Raw genomic sequence first — 12,039 nt, 5'->3', positions numbered from 1 at the left:
AGTCGCCACCGCACGCCCGAATCCACCTGCGTGGAGGGGTCAGACCAAAGGGGGAGACCGTTCCCCGAACTAGTGGAGGCAAGAAACGACCCTCAGCTAGAAACCGGAGGCTCTGACATTTTATGTGGCGCAGCCCCTCGCTACACCCGCTAGGAAGGCACCACATAGGGTCAGGGAAACTGGCGCCAAGTTTACCAAGAGGAGGCCCGAGGCAGCCGGACAGAAGTGTTGGTAAGAAAGGCCAGACAAAGGACACACATAGGGGTCCTGTGAAGTGCTCCAAAGTTATCTGGGAGTTGTCTGAGCCCCTCACCTGGTGAGCACAGTACGACGTGGGCAGCCGTTACCTGCAGACGTGGTCTGGATAATAAGAACTGTGAGTAAAGGCCCTGAACTGCATCACTGACTCCGTGTCGTTACTGCTGCTGCCCTGCACCATCACCCCCATCCTCCGCATACACTGCCCTGAGGCTATACTCCTCCCGTGGGGAGTTATGCTACGCTCTGCTGCACCCACAACACCAGCCTCAGTGGTCTGCCCTGTAGCGGCGGTTCACTCTGACCGCAATCCACGGGTGGCGTAGTCGGACATTTAAACATGAAAACCACATAAATAGTTCCGCCACTGGTTTGACCGCCCTGAGCCACGGAACTGGGTCGCCGCCACGAAGAGTACAACCACCAGCATCCACCAAAAAGGGTCCGGCTCCGGGTGTCCCAAGGCCCAGGCGGTGCGTCAGAACATTTTCATCACCTTTCACAATCACCAATGGGACAAGGCAGTGATGTCCTCTGTCCCCTCTCTTATACATCCTAGTGACGGAGCACCTGCTCTCATCAATTCGCCATAACCCCAATATTAGGTGGATTGAGGTGGGAGGCACCGAGTACAAGTGCTCTCTATTTGCTGATGATGTCCTAGTATATATCACTCAATCACATATATCCATCCATGCTGTTATGGCTGAAATAGATCACTTTGTTACATGGTAAAATTTTAAAATCAATGCAGCGAAGTCTGAGGCCCTCGATGTCTCCCTCCCCAAATCCATATAGGATTCCATCCAGTCCAACTTTCCCTTTGCCTGGCCCTCACAGGGTATCAAATACTTAGGAATTCCTATTCATAGAGACCTCTCCCATCTATGTTATCTTAATTTTGGGCCCTTTATTGAACAACTCCATACAGACCACGGTTGGCAAGTTAGAACTGTAAGATTCACTACGTGAACCACTGGTGTTTTGTGGAAAAGCACATGTACACTGCGTTCCAAATTATTATACAAAAAGTGTTTAGGAGTGATAAGGGAAGAATTTGTTTGTTTGTCAGTTAAACTCATTGATGGTGATGTGTGTCAGGGCTCTTTATATCACTGTAAGCAATTGCAGACACCTGTGCTAATTAGTTTGGCAGGTGTGTCCAATGAAAGGCAAGACTACTTAAGAAGGCTCTCTCACATTATTAAGCAGCCTACATTTTCTGCCAAAATGGGAAAGAAAAAGGATGTGTCGGCTGCTGAGAAGCAACAAATTGTGGAGTGTTTAGGTCAAGGCATGACTACAATCAACATTGTGCGATGATCAGGATGAAGTGTCTTGGCAATCAAGAAGTATGTAGCTGATTCACAGTACACACGTGTGCGTGCTGATAAGGGCAAATTGAGGACTCTTTCCTACAGGCAATTACGTCAGGTTGAAAGAGCAGCGGCAAAAAAGCCTTGTCATAGCAGCAGACAAGTTTTTGAAGCTGCTTGTGCCTCCAACGTCCCCCGAACAACAAGATGCAGGGTCCTTCAGAGGTTTGCAGCTGTGCATGCGCCATCCTGTCGACCTCCTCTATCCACTTCACACAAGCAGAAACGGCTCCAGTGGGCCAAACATTACATGAAGACTGATTTCAAAACTGTTTTGTTCACGGATGAGTGCCGTGCAGCGCTCGATGGTCCAGATGGATGGAGTGGAGGATGGCTGGTTGATGGACACCCCACGCAAACACGGCTACAGCGCCAACAAGGAGGAGGTGGAGTAATGTTTTGGGCTGGAATCATGGGGAGAGAGATTGTCGGCCCCTTTAGGATCCCTGAAGGCGCTAAAGATGAACTCCATAATGTATGTGGATTTTCTCAAACAGCACTTCCTGCCATGGTTCAAGAAGAAGAACCGTGTATTTCACAGCAAGATCATTTTTCTGCATGATAATGCACCATCTCATGCTGCACATAAAACATCTGCATCTCTGGCTGATATGGGCATAAAAGGGGACAAACTTATGGTGTGACCCCCATGCTCCCCTGACCTCTACACCATTCAGAACCTTTGGAGCATCATTAAAAGGAGTGTCTATGATGGCGGGAGGCAGTTCACATCTAAGCAACAGCTCTGGGAGGGTATTCTGCCCTCATGCAAAACAATTGAAGCAGAAACCATCCAAAACCTGACAAATTCAATGGACGAGAGAGTTCAAAAGCTCCTTTCGAACAAGGGGTCCTATGTGAAAATGTAACATCACCTAGAATAAAGTTTTGAGTTGAAAACTGTTTGATTTCAGTTTCTAACAACCTGCTAATGCTTATAATTTCAAAAATGACCATTTTTTTGGTCTTTATTAAAATGAAAAGGTTGATCGAAAAGTTTGGGGGATCTAAGAGTGTGGCAACCCAGTAGTCATGATTACTTCGAATTCTGACAATATGAGGGTCATGCTGCAGGTAGTGCAGCAAGAAGGCACTTATGTGCCTTGCGCATCTCGGAGCCCCAAAATTATTTTCCGGGCTAGATGCAGCTAAAAATTATTTTTAATTTTAAATCTGGTGAAGCTTTAGTATAGATGGCCTAATAGGATCAGTGCTGCACACTGCTACAAAGCCCAAATTATTTTCCAGTCAAAATACAGATAAACATGATTAGTAATTTGAAAGCTTAAAACGGTTGGTAGGGTGATTTTAACCAATCATCAAGCTTTTACTCTCCCCAGGATGACACAGGGGTAGAAAAGTCGTTTCGGATCCATGATTTGTTCATCTTTATAAACGTGAGTCTGTCTACATTATCAGTGGAGAGCCGCGTGCGCTTATCTGTCAGCACACCACCAGCAGCGCTGAACACACGTTCAGACAGAACGCTGGCTGCGGGGCATGACAAGATCTCCAAGGCGTAAGTGGCTAGCTCCGGCCATTTATCCAGATTGGAAGCCCAAAAAGAGCAAGGGTCCAGTGACACAGTCGTGGCTTCAATGTTTACTTGGAGATACTCCTGTACCATCGTCTCTAGGCGTTGACTATGTGTCAGACTTCTTGTCTCCTGTGGCCTTGCAAAGGATGGGCTTAAAAAGTGGTGAAATGATTCCGCAAAATTGATGTTACCAGCAGATACTGTGGTTCTGTTACGGTTTGAGTGCTGAACACTTGACGGTCCCACGGTTGGCAAGTTGGAACTGTGAGATTCACTACGTGCACCACTGGTATTTTGTGGAAAAGCACATGTAAGATTCTGCAACAGTCTCTGCTGATACTCCTGCATGCGTGCATCCCTTTCTATGGCAGGAATAATTTCTGCAAATTTACTTTTGTACCGGGGATCTAACAGTGTGGCAACCCAGTAGTCAGGATTATTTCTAATTCTCACAATTCGAGGGTCATGTTGCAGGTAGTGCAGCAAGAAGGCACTCATGTGTGTTGCGCATCCAGGAGCACCAAGTCCCTGTTGTGTTGGTGGCGAGGTAACAATCATGCTTCCTTCCTCTGTCCTCTCCCCCCAACCTCGCACAACAGAAATGTGATCAAGGTCTCCCTCATCTGATGAGTCTTCCATCAGTTCGTCCTCCACTTCTTCCTGGGCTCCTGCACCTTCCTCACTAGTTTGGCTGCTACCATGCGCCCTGGTAAAACCATCTCCCCCACCCTCACATGCCTGCCGCCTTGGTGCTGCCGACCGTCTGGACCTTGCAGATGTTAGCCCTTCCGCATACAACTCCTCCTCCTCTACTTCCTCCACCTCCTCTTGTGCCACCACCTGACTCCGAATTCTGTTTAACATGTGCTCCAGCATGTAAATCACCGGAATAGTCATGCTGATAATGGCATCGTCAGCACTAAACATCTTCGTCGCCATTTCAAAACTGTGCAGAAGGGTGCATAGGTCCCTGATCTGAGACCACTCCTCCAGCGTGATTTGCCCCACCTCTGAATCTCGTTGGCCCAGGCTATACGTCAGAACGTATTGCACCAGGGCTTGTCGGTGCTGCCACAGTCGCTGCAACATGTGCAGAGTTGAATTCCACCGGGTAGGCACATCGCATTTTAGCCGGTGAAGTGGCAGGCCCAACGACTTCTGTAGAGATGTAAGTCGCTGAGCTGCGGGATGCGAACGGCGGAAGTGAGCACACAGCGACCGTGCCCTCTGCAGAAGGCCATCTAGTCTGGGATAGTGGGCTAAAAATTGCTGGACAACCAGGTTCAACACGTGAGCCATACAAGGCACGTGTGTGACATTGCCCCGGCGAAGGGCCGCACCCAGGTTTGCAGCATTGTCGCACACGGCCTTCCCTGGTTTCAGGTCCAGTGGAGACAACCATTCATGAAATTGGTTCTCCAGAGCTGACCACAACTCCTCAGCTGTGTGACTCACATTTCCCAGACATTTCAATGTAAAAACCGCCTGATGACGTTGAGCCCTACTGCCAGCATAGTAAGGAGGTGTGCAGGATCCCTTCTGCGCAGTTAGAAAGCTTGTGGCATGACCAGACAGGCTTTGGGTGCAGGTGGAAGACCGAGAGGAGGTTGAGGAGGCAGAAGCAGTGGAGGAACTTTGACATAAAGAGGATTGACGCACAACTCGTGGGGACGGCAAGACTTGGACAGCAGCCCCTTGTCCTGCTGTCACCATAGTTACCCAGTGCCCAGTCAGCGACATGTAACGCCCCTGTCCATGCCTACTCGTCCAAGTGTCTGTGGTGAAATGCACCCTGTCACACACAGAGTTTCTCAAAGAAGCGGTGATGTTGTGTGCGACATGCTGGTGGAGCGCAGGCACACCTTTCTTTGAGAAGTAGTGCCGACTGGGCATCTGGTACTGGGGCACTGCGACGGACATAAGGTCTCGAAAATCCTCTGTGTCCACCAGGCGGAAAGGCAGCATTTCTGTAGCCAAGAGCTTGCAGATGGTGAAATTCAACCTCTTAGCTTTCTCATGGCTAGGATTAAATGGTCTTTTTCTTGTCCACATCTGAGGGACCGAGGGCTGGCTATTGTGCTTAGACGGGGTTGATAAGGGTGTCCCCGGCAAACTGCCGGTCTGTGAGGAAGATGCAGGCGGACATGTTAGGTTGCCTTGATCCAAAGGTGGTGCTATCGATGTCGGACAGCGCTCAACACCAGCTGGTGTTAGGACCTCCAAAGAAAATGATGACCTGCCAATCACGCTGGCTGTTGCAGGTAAAGAGGTGGCAGGTCTGCGCCCCAAAACAGGTGTGACTGCTGTCCCCCCAGTCACAGAGGATGAAGAGGCCGCGGATGCACAAGATATGGCAGATGGTGATTGGCCCGGCCGGCTTTGCCGCATTGTAGCACACTGAGCTTCCCACTGCAACTTATGCTTCATGTCCATGTGCCGGTTCATGCATGAAGTACTCAAACTATGTATTTTTTGGCCTCTACTTAGCTTTTGCTGACAAATGTTACAGATAACACGAGTTGGGTCATCTTTATCGATCTGAAAAAATGCCCAGGCTATGCAAGGCTTAGCACCCATGCGACCTGAAGAGCCACCACGACTTGTGGTGAGAGGCAGAGTTGTGTTTGAGGATGCAGTTGTTGACGTGCTTCCAGTACTACGTCTCTGTCCAGGAAGACGCAACCTGACCTCGTCGTCACTAGCATCTTCCTCCACCTCCTCTGCTGACCTCATCTCTTGGCTGACTGTGGGTTGACAGTAAGTGGGATCTCCGACCTCATCATCATCACCCTGTGCGTTATCACACCCGTCGTCCTCAGAGCCAACCTGTTCCTGCCCTGACAAAAAACTAAAGTTGTCGCTCCAATCAGGTATTTGAGTCTTATCATCGTCTTCCTCATTGTCTCCACCAACAGGAGTTACAGTTTGGGAATGAGGGTCTACATTATGGTCAGAACCTTCTGCGTCTGGTCCTGGATCCGACTCATAAAGATTCTGGGCATCAGTGCAGATCATTTCCTCGTCTGGATTCACAGAAGCGCTGGAGTCGACCTCTGATTCCCAGGCTATAGTATGAGTAAACAGCTCTGCAGACTCAACCATCTGTTCTACCTCATACTCAGACGGGCAGCTGGAGATTTGGGAGCTGTGAGGAAGCGAGTGCGATTTGGGTGACACCTTTGAGGACTGGAGTATTTGTGATGTTGAAGTTGATGTGGAGGAGAGCCCACTTAAAGGAGCACTTGATATCCGTTGAAGCACCTGCTGTTTTTGTGCCTCATCTGGAATTTGTAGCGATTGGCGTGGCCGTAAGAAAGGGATCTTATCACATTGTCCGCTAAAAGAAGTAGACATTTTAGTTTGGCTGGAAGATGGTCTTTCTTCTGCAGATGTTACTGTTGCTTTAACACCTACCCCACGGACACAACCTTTTTTCCCCTTCCCAACACGCCTATTCCCCTTTCCACCAGCAGCAGGCCTTTTTCCACTCATTTTGGTGGTTAACTAATTCACAACTCTGGAGTTGTTTGCACAAAAAAACAATGGATGGTAACCGAGCAGAGCTGAGTGGCCAAACTGTGGTATTAGGCCAAAACTATTGGCTGGGTTAGATGCAGAAAAAAATTATTTTGAATTTGCAACCTGATGGAGGTCAGTATAGATGGACTAATACAAATAGTCCCACACACTGCTAGAAGCCCAAATATTTTTTCAGAGGTACTGTAGATGCAGATAAAAATTATTTTTAATTTGCAACCTGATGGAGGTCAGTATAGATGGACTAATAGACCAAGTCCCACACACTGCTAGAAGCCCAAATATTTTTTCAGAGCTAGATGCAGAAAAAAAATATTTTTAATTTGCAACCTGATGGAGGTCAGTATAGATGGACTAATAGACCAAGTCCCACACACCGCTAGAAGCCCAAATATTTTTTCAGAGCTAGATGCAGAAAAAAATTATTTTTAATTTGCAACCTGATGGAGGTCAGTATAGATGGACTAATAGACCAAGTCCCACACACTGCTAGAAGCCCAAATATTTTTTCAGAGCTAGATGCAGAAAAAAATTATTTTTAATTTGCAACCTGATGGAGGTCAGTATAGATGGACTAATAGACCAAGTCCCACACACCGCTAGAAGCCCAAATATTTTTTCAGAGCTAGATGCAGAAAAAAATTATTTTTAATTTGCAACCTGATGGAGGTCAGTATAGATGGACTAATAGACCAAGTCCCACACACTGCTAGAAGCCCAAATATTTTTTCAGAGCTAGATGCAGAAAAAAATTATTTTTAATTTGCAACCTGATGGAGGTCAGTATAGATGGACTAATAGACCAAGTCCCACACACTACTAGAAGCCCAAATATTTTTTCAGAGCTAGATGCAGAAAAAAATTATTTTTAATTTGCAACCTGATGGAGGTCAGTATAGATGGACTAATAGACCAAGTCCCACACACCGCTAGAAGCCCAACTATTTTTTCAGAGCTAGATGCAGAAAAAAATTATATTCAATTTGCAACCTGCTGGAGGTCAGTATAGAAGGACTAATAGAACAAGTCCCACACACTGCTAGAAGCCCAAATATTTTTTCAGAGCTAAATGAAGAAAAAAATTATTTTTAATTTGCAACCTGATGGAGGTCAGTATAGATGGACTAATAGACCAAGTCCCACACACTGCTAGAAGCCCAAATATTTTTTCAGAGCTAGATGCAGAAAAAAATTATATTCAGTTTGCAACCTGATGGAGGTCAGTATAGATGGACTAATAGAATGATGCTATGCCCAAAAGATTTTACTTCACTAGGTGCAGTAAAAAAATTGGTATTCTATACACAGGTGTTATATCTTGCAACACAGATAGGCTACTCCACTGACTAACACACTCTGCAATAGGCCAAAAAGGATTAGCTTTGCTAGATTCAGCCAAATGCTGTGAAAAAAACTTGCACAGCACTGGCACAGACCTGCCTGGCAAAAACTGATAGGAACTCATGTAACCTAGTCCTGAAAAGGACTCCAATTACAATTAGACTTTACTCCCACAACCTATCTATTTAAGAGCACAGACCTCCCTGATAAAAGTCGTAGGAAATGCTGTAACCTAGTCCTTAAAAGGACTGCAATCACAACTATTCCCTACTCCCAAGCTATCTGTATATTTGTGCGAAAATTGGCTTGAAATTAACAAGGTATAGCGCACACAGCAACAGCGGTGCCGTCTAACACGCAGCTGCAGCAGTGAGAAAATGGTGGCGACGGGGAAAATGGCTTGGTCTTATAGGGCAAGGACATGTGACATACACTGCCAATGACACATGCCCTTGCTTGTGTGAAAAAAAGCACTTCGCTCCGTGTGTGCGCTGCTGATAGGCTGACAGATTGCACCTCCCCACTGCAAATGCGGGAAAGAGAAAAAAAATGGAGATCTTCATTGTTCCTGCAGAGATCCATCCCCTGCCCCTCCCCCCACCCCGCTGTACACTCAAACTGCGTATTAACATTAATTTTCATCATTACTGAGAAAAAATCCAGTTATGATTTTGGTGCACGAACAGTTATCGAACATAACCTCGAACAGCCGAATTTTTCTCAAATTGTTCGTGTTCGCCGAACGGCTCGAACACCGCCCAAAACAGCTCGAATTTGAGATTGGCGAACAGTTCGAGTAGAACAACGCTCATCTCTAATAGTGTCTCCTGATTGTTCAGACACAAATATATCTGTTTAAAAGAGTCTGGTATACATGAGTAAATTATAACTGTGGTTTTGCCGTTCCATGGTAAAAAATCTCTATTATCCAACTTTTGGTATTTTTTCAGTAAATAAAAACTGTAATAGTGTCTCCCTGATTGTTCAGACGCAAAAATATCTGTTTAAAATAGTATGGTGTAGGCCAGAGAAATAGAAGTGTGGTTTTGCAGTTCCACGGGTCAAATCTCTGTATTATCCTGCTTTTGGCATTTTTTGCCGTAAAGAAAAATAGTAATAGTGTCTCCTGATTGTTCAGACACAAATATATCTGTATAAAAGAGTCTGGTATACACCAGTAAATTATAACTGTGGTTTTGCCATTCCACGGTAAAAAGTCTCTATTATCCAATTTTTGTTATTTTTTCCGTAAAGAAAAACAGTAATAGTGTCTCCGATTGTTCAGATACAAATATATCTGTTTAAAAGAGTCTGGTATACACAAGTAAATTATAACTATGGTTTTGCCTCTATTATCCAGCTTTTGGTATTATTTCCGTAAAGAAAAACAGTAATAGTTTCTCCCTCATTGTTCAGATTGTTTAAAAGAGTCGGGTGTAGGCCAGAGAAATAGAACTGTGGTTTTCCTCTTCCATGGTTCTAATCTCCTTTTTATTACCCGTTTTCCATTGATAGTGCGAGTGTAAGTTATTTTACTTAATTTACAATGGGCAAGGCGCGTGGCAAGGGACGTGGAACTGGACGTTCTGGTGATGGTGCGTGCAGAGGACGGGGCCGTGGCCAAGGTGAAAATGTGCCACAACCAACAGCAACATCTTCTCACTCTCAGTTCTTGACCGAATTACTAGGGAAGCACAGAAGAACACCAGTATTGCGAACTGATCAGTGTGAACAGGTTATTAATTGGATAGCAGATAATACTTCCAGTTACCTGGGCACCACCTCCGGTCTGTCTTCCACACGGTCAAATCTTAGTAGCCGTGAGTCTCAACCGCATACTTCTCCTCACCCTGATGCTCCTTACTCCCACCATGCCGAGTGTCGTCAGACAGCAACTGATCCCACACTTGGACACTCTGAAGAGCTGTTCACTGGTCCATTTCCAGATTTGTGCCCCTCGCCTGCTCCGCTTGAAGTGGTGGAAGAGGAGATCCCATGTAGCGATGCCCAAATATTTGAACAGCCATGGCCACAGGAAGTCGACGCTGGCAATTTGTCACAAGAGGTGGACGATGACGAGACACAATAGCCAGGAAGTGAGGAGGAGTATCGTGGTGCGCAAGTGGAAGAGGATTAGGTGGTGGATGATCTAGTAACTGACCCAATGTGGCAGGAGGACATGCAGAGCGAGGCCAGCAGCACACAGGGTGAGAGAGGCAGAGTACCCCAACAGGCAGGAAGAAGCAGTGTGGTGGCCGCATGCAGAAGGCAGGCAACAGTTCCCCGTAACACCAACACGAGGGACGTTGGCAGTACAACCTGTAGGTCTTCCAGAGTCTGGAATTTTTTTAAAGACTCTGCTGATAACCCCCAAAAGGCCATTTGTACCACCTGCCATGCCAACATCAGCAGGGGTGACAAAACTACCAGCCTGACCACCACCAGCATGATCTGGCACATGGCAGCAAAGCACATGACTTTGTGGGGTGAACCCCAGGGTCCACGACCAGTGTCAGCCGGTGTCACCACTAGTGTTGAGCCACCCCCGTAGTGTTCGAGTTCGGTTCGGTTCGTCGAAGACCCGTGTGTTCGCCGAACTGTTCGTCGAACTGTTCGTCGAACACCTTCGAACACCGTTAAAACCAATGGCAGGCAAACAAAAACACATAGAAACACATAGAAAACACCTTCAAAGGTATCCAAAAGCTGACAAACTGCCCAGAAGACACAACTAACACATGGAAAAGTGACAAGTACATATAGTCATGCGAAAAGAAAAGAGGTGGAGGAGTAAAAGGAGGGGGAGACACAGATATAGGCATGTCATGCCCTTCTAAAATCCAAAAAGTGAGAAGCCGACACGTTCAGTCCGCTCCTGCCCGTGCCACCTCCGTGTCGCCGGGTTTGTGCCAGAGCCACGGTGAACCCTGACGGCCAGCCCCCCTCTCCCAATACTGGTGCCTGTCCGCTGGTGGGTCGAGCGAGCCCCCCTGTGGTGGAGGCAGCTCTAAGCTTTTTAATTTAAATTGTCTCTCTAATTTGAATGAATACACTTTAAATCCATTTACAAGGATCTATTGGAGGGCAAGTCTCATGCCAGCAGCCGCGTAATTCCAGCTCCAGTAGCGTCCACTAAAGCTGCTGCAGTTAAAAAGCTTTTATAAGGATCGAGCTCGGCTGTCCACCGCAAGGCATCCTATTGCCAGTCCCAGCCAGTATGCCTTGGGGTGCCTCCTGATGCTCTTCACTGAGTATCCCGTGGTCCCGAAGCATTTCCTTTGAAAAAATTAAGTGTCCAAACTACAGGTGGTGTAGCTTGCTTAACAGCCGGGATAATCCGCTGACTAGCAGACACTGCTACTAGGCACAAAGTATTTCCTGGGCTAGATGCAGTTAAAAATTTGTAATTAGATACTCTCATTGGATGCTGAGAAAGCATTCCATAGAGTCTCCTGGCACGCCATATATGATTCTCTTAAAAAGCTTGGGGTAGGGGTCTAGGGGACCCTTTTATAGCCAAAATCACGGCCCTGTATCACAATACGTCACCTAGGCTGAAGATAAATGGAACTGTAGCACCCTGAGAGTTCGGTTGCTACAGAGGTATTGCACCTCACCCAGAGGTGTGATATCTCACACTCAGGTAAGGATGGAGTGTGGATCAGGACCCGACACCTGCATGCATTACACCACATTGCCGTGGGGCAGGGCGACCAATATGCCTCTAGATGGGCACGACAGTCCCTGTCCCTGGCTGGAGTGGGGGGAGGGAACACTGAGGAAGGGGAACCCTGTAGTGCAGGAGCAGGGAGGAAGCAGTTCCTGGGTGCATTGAGAAGGGAGTATAAAAGGTGGGCACCATCTTAGTTCAGTGCAGAGAAGTCTGAGCAGAAGTGGCAGGGAGCAGGGGCTCTGCATGAGCTCTGCTCCGGAGGCGGGCCTAGTAACAGAGGCCCAGGCCTGGAAGAGGGAGAAGGAAGGAAGAGGAGC

Source organism: Phyllobates terribilis, unplaced genomic scaffold, assembly GCF_046119375.1.
Source record: "Phyllobates terribilis strain yellow unplaced genomic scaffold, ASM4611937v1 Scaffold_3__8_contigs__length_932513732, whole genome shotgun sequence".
Classification (NCBI taxonomy): Eukaryota; Metazoa; Chordata; class Amphibia; order Anura; family Dendrobatidae; genus Phyllobates; species Phyllobates terribilis.
Note: the sequence above shows the minus strand (reverse complement) of the source record.